The 5,723-nt window shown below is 32.3% G+C and overlaps 1 long non-coding RNA gene across 1 annotated transcript in view; it reads left to right on the top strand.

The window, feature by feature from the left end:
• The window catches only part of LOC136068974 (uncharacterized), a 3,649-nt gene extending 2,270 nt beyond the window's left edge, over window positions 1–1,379 (top strand). The window contains exon 2 of the long non-coding RNA XR_010630266.1: window positions 827–1,379. This is a non-coding gene — a long non-coding RNA (uncharacterized LOC136068974). The remainder of the gene's footprint in view (window positions 1–826) is intronic.
• Window positions 1,380–5,723: the final 4,344 nt, after the last annotated feature.

Raw genomic sequence — 5,723 nt, 5'->3', positions numbered from 1 at the left:
ATTTGTTATTTTCCCAAATTTTGGATTTCGAAATTTTGATGGGTTTGTGTTATTTTTTGGATATTAATCTGTTCATATTGGTAAAGGTTTTGTTGATTTGTTAAGGATTTTGCTGTTTTTTGGTATTTTCATGGGTTTTGATTGGATTCTTAAGTGGTAGGTTCAAACCCTAAAAAACAAAATCTGATTGTGGTTTTTTTTTCGTTAGCCTGGGTTCTTATGAATTTTTTTTCTACTCCTAATCATGATTCTTGCGCTTCCTTTTTATTGATCTGCCCATTTTTTTTTTTTTTTTTTTTTTAATTTGATTTTAATAGGTAATAGTCACTTGATTGAGAAAACAGTACAACATGTATGAGACAGAGAATGTGAATCTGTTAGAGTTGTTAGAGTTCTGTTAGATTATTTATAGTAATAACACCATGTAATTCTCAGACCATTACTGAAAATCTCCTTTGATTATTTACACATTTTCATAGTTAGTACTTTGGCTGCCAACTTTCAAGCACACATGCACAGGTCTTCCCAATAAGGGCAATAAATTGTGTTTGCTCCACTAAAATTTTCAACTCTTAGTGTCTGCATTCAAAATTTTAATTTCCTACTAATCATGATTAAGCTAAGACATTTCTTCTGTAAAATTTGTCCTTGAGTTCAATATTCATCATCTGCATCTAACAGAAACAGAGAAAGAAGATATATTGCTCCAAGATGTTCAACATTGTCTGGTTCATTTGAGTTGTAATTGCATTGTTAAATTATATGTTAATTTTGGTTCGGTTGCTTAAACTGCTCATAAAATTCACTTATTGGTTTTTAAGTGCAGGTTAATCATGTAGACAGTACTTGTGGTTTTGGTTGCTGTGGATTACTCTTGCTTTTTATCCAAGGTGATGCCAAAAGGTTTCTCTTAGAAGAGGTGACTAATGGTGAAACTAATGTAAAGCCAAATAATCAACCTGAGAAGTCAAGCTCAAAGGGAAATCCAATATTAAGTTCAGTGCCAACAGTTGATGCCAATAATAAGAACAAGGAAAGCAACACTTCTGACAAAGATAACCACAGTGAGGATGATAAGAATGAGAGTTATAAAAGTAATGGTAATCCTTCAGGATCATCGACTGAGAGACACCATCTTTATATAACCACATGCCCACCTACAAGACCAGATTGTGAGAAGAAGGTGTGAATTAATATGTATATTGGTATAAAATAGAGATAGTGTGGCAAAATATGTCACAATAGGTTTGTATCACATCTTGGATGTTTTATTCTGTGCTGTTTAGCATATAAGTAAGGCATGCCATATGCGATTGTAGACTTTATAAATGATCTTTATGATTGAATGGCATTCCTCACACATCCTCAATTAATTACAACATGGAAGCTTGTTTCCGATGTTGTGTTAAGCATTTAAGAATCCAATCAAAAACCATGAAATTACCAAAAAAAAAAAAAGAAAATCCATAAAAAATCAACAAAACCCATACAAATATGAACAGATTGATATCCAAAAAATAACCCAAACCCATCAAAATTTCGAAATCCAAAATTTGGGGAAATAACAAATCATAAAACAAACCTTGAAGTTGGGTGTGGCGGTGCTAGCTCCAGAAACGGCGTGTGTGGCGGCGTGTGTGGCAGGGTGGAGCGCTAGTGAGGAGAGGAGGAGATGGATTTGGGGTTTAGGCGTTTAGTTCTTCGGGTCTGAGAGAATATCATGTATTTGTGTTTGAGGATTGTAAATTTAATTGAGTTACGATTGTGTGTGCTAGAGTGTATTGATTTTCCATTAAAATTATGACGTGGCTTTTATTCATTGGTGGCGTAAAACAGGACTTTTACGCCAGCTCCTGACTGAAGTTAAGCTCTTTTCTGAATTAGGTTAAGTTGTAACCTTGGATTTGAATTGGGCTCTTAATTTTTTTTTTTTATAGTTGGGCTGGCTAGGCTATCTCGGCTATTAGGGGAGGGGCCAAGGTTTTAGAAAAAGGGGCCCAACCCGAAAAAAGTCTAAAAACACTTTTTGGGGGCCAGATCGGCCCTGTGGCCCTTCCTAGATCTGTCCCCGGTACATTTAAGGTTTTTAGACCTAATTTAGGTGACAATTCAATTTCTTTTTTTGCCACTTTTCACTCGATTGAGGTGTACTTTTTTGTTGTGCCCACAATGTAGGATTCGTTCTAAACTAAGTTTTAAATTCACAAAACTTGTCTTTTATTGTCAGGTGTGACAAGTTAGAGTTTTCTTCTCACTGTATTTTATCTAGTTATCTTTATTCACAATAATGACCAATTATTTGGTCCGTGTCATGCATTATTTTTGTTAAATGTGGTAAATTAAGTAGATTTATTTATTTGATAAAAGCCAAAAATTAGGTAGATTTTTTTTTTGACAAAAAAGCGGTAGATTTATTTATGGCGAAAACATCGTATTAGTCCTTACATTTTGGGATCACAGTCAATTTAGTCCATACATTTTGATAGCAGCCAATTTGGTTCCCGTTATTTTCAATTTGCAATTAATTTGGTCCCTACCATTAACTTACTAACGGAAACTACCTACGTGACAAACGGTGTGCTTAGTTGACACAATTAAAGCTGACATGACTACTAAAATAATAATAACTACTCGCTAACCCGTGCGATGCACGAGATAATTTTATAATTTGGCTCAAAACATATTATAATTTTTTTTAACCCATAATAGTACAAAATGTTAAACCAAGAGCAAAATGGGGGAAAATATAAAGAGAATACAAATTGACTAAAAAAGGAATGAGAATCTTAACAAATTTAAGTTAAGAAAAAACAATTGCCAATGTAAATCCTTCAATTTAAGAACTTTCATGGCCTTGCAATTAATGCCCGAAAACCAAGTCTTATCTGGTTGAAAATAGCTACAGAATTTAAAAAAAAAAAAAGAAAAAAAGAAAAAAGAAAAAGAAAGGTGGGGTAAACTAAAGAAATGTAACTAGACAATATATTGCTTAAGTTGAATTCTATGCCCTAAGACTTTGGGTTACATATCAATTTTTCATCTTTGTTGAAAATATGAGTTGGATCAAATTTTGCTCCTAAACCTATTACTGTTTTAGAATCCAAATTTTGGCTTGGAATCATGCTTTTCTATATTACTTGCAATTAATTTTTTAACTCAAATTTGTAGTTGGATTGTCATATCTTTTGCCTCACAGAATGTTAAATGTTGTAGTGGTTTCTTTTACCCAGATTTGTGTTGTGGAATTTTATTATTGCCCAGAATCCATTCTATGATCCTTGCTTGACACTTTTGAGGTTGGAAGAAAAGGAGAAAGCACCCCCCCACCCCACCTTTCTTTTTCTTTTTTTTTTCTTTTTTTTTTTTTTAAATTCTGTAGCTATTTTCAACCAGATAAGACTTGGTTTTCGGGCATTAATTGCAAGGCCATGAAAGTTCTTAAATTGAAGGATTTACATTGGCAATTGTTTTTTCTTAACTTAAATTTGTTAAGATTCTCATTCCTTTTTTAGTCAATTTGTATTCTCTTTATATTTTCCCCCATTTTGCTCTTGGTTTAACATTTTGTACTATTATGGGTTAAAAAAAATTATAATATGTTTTGAGCCAAATTATAAAATTATCCTGTGCATCGCACGGGTTAGCGAGTAGTTATTATTATTTTAGTAGTCATGTCAGCTTTAATTGTGTCAACTAAGCACACCGTTTGTCACGTAGGTAGTTTCCGTTAGTAAGTTAATGGTAGGGACCAAATTAATTGCAAATTGAAAATAACGGNGACATGATAAACCAATCAAAATCTCATCTTGATTATGTGGGTTAGTTGACAATTGAAGATTTGGGTGATTTTATAAGGAGGTCGTATGGTGAGAATTAGAGATTATGGTGTGTTGGAGAGGGTGGATCTATAGTGTTTGCCAAGAGAAAGAGAAAAACTTACTGGTTGGGGTAGTAGAGCCACAGGCAGAAGAGGAGTGGGGGGAACGACAGAGAGAGATATTAGTTGGGTTGAGTTTGTGTTTGAAGGAGAGACATAGACTGAGAAATAGGTTTTATCGAGTTTGTTTGGGGGAGAAATAGTTATTGGGTTAGAAATAGTTACGGTGTTTAGGATTTTATTTTTTTTAATAGTTTAATAATGCTGATGTGGAAAAATGTGAAAGATTCAAAAGTTTCGGTTATATATATATATATATATATAGATAAATGCCATGTCAGTATCTAAATAAATAATAATAATTTATCAATTTTAATTTAAAAAAAAAAAGGAAAAAGAAAACAGATAATATTAAACACGAACCTAGATCTAAGGACCCACATCTCCATAAATCAAAATCAAAATTCAGCAAACTCAAATCCAATTCTAATCAATATTAATCAAACCCAAATCAACCTCCACAATTCTTGGTTCTTCAGTCCCTCACTTATTTCAACAAAACCCATTGACAACAAACTCATCAAACCAACAACCCGTGTCCCATTCTTTAAACCTAGTGACCTCAGATCTTGCATCATGTTCAAGATCAGATGGGTTCATGATAGAACCACCCCTTTGTTGAGAGAGAGAGAGAGAGAGAGAGAGAGAGAGAGTTTGTTTACTATGCTCCGTCATTTTTCACTAATATCTTGAGTACACTCTTCACACAAGGATATATAAGTAACTTTTTATTGTTTATGATCTTATCTTCCCCGTGCTCTTTGTCCAAGTTTCAATTTTGTGTTTTGTTCTTGCTCTAGAATTTCAGTTTGGGTTTTCTGTTGTGAGCTGTTTGTAGTTTTCCATTTTAGCTTTTGGTCCTAATGTTGAATGATTATTTCTGTAATGCTATTTTGATTTTGTGCAGTGCTGTTGTGTATTTTGAATTTAAGCCGTCTCTTTTTGAGGTTTTGGCTCATCTAATCTAAATTATAGTTTTGCTTCAACCTCTTTGAGTCTGGTAAATTTTGATTTGAATTTATGGAGATGTTTGTTTCCAGATTTGTTCATGTTTAAGATCATTTGAGTTTTATTTTTTGGTTTTTAATTCTCCTTTATTTTTTTTATTAAAATTGATTTAAAATTTTTTATTCAGATGCTGACATGGCATTTATTATTATTATTTTAGTAGCCATGTCAGCTTTAATTGTGCCAACTAAGCACACCGCTTGCCACATAGGCAATTTCCGTTAGTATGTTAATGTTAGAAACCAAATTGATTACAAATTGAAAATAATAAGGACCAAATTGACTGCTATCAAAATGTAGGGACTAAATTGATTGTAACCCCAAAATATAGGGGCCAAAATAGTGTTTTCGCCTTTATTTATTTTTGATAAGCGGTTATCTATGCTATTATTTAAGAGGCTTCCTCTTGTTTGGACCGGATTTTTTTGGTTTCAAACTACTTCTATTTCCCTAGATTTAAGTAGAGACAAAACTAAAGAATAATTTGGTAAAACTGCATCTTTTAACTCTTGCAAAAATATTGCCTATAAAATAGGATCACTCCCTCTTGGTTTTCAAATTCAAATTGAACCTCAAATTCTTTTCTTTTTTACAATTCAAAAAAAAAAAAAATCCTAAATTTTAGGAATTTTAGAATCCTATATTGTGATAGCCTACTAACCAGCACAATTTTTCAAAATTTTTTTTTTAAACCCACATTTTAGGTATTTTCCCCCCATTAGTTTTTTTTTTTTTTTTTTTTTTTTTTTTTTTTTTTTTTTTTTTTTTTTTTCTTTTT

This window comes from Quercus suber, unplaced genomic scaffold (assembly GCF_002906115.3).
Source record: "Quercus suber isolate HL8 unplaced genomic scaffold, Cork oak 2.0 scaffold_145, whole genome shotgun sequence".
Lineage (NCBI taxonomy): Eukaryota > Viridiplantae > Streptophyta > Magnoliopsida > Fagales > Fagaceae > Quercus > Quercus suber.
Note: the sequence above shows the minus strand (reverse complement) of the source record. Positions and strands in the feature narration are given on the sequence as shown.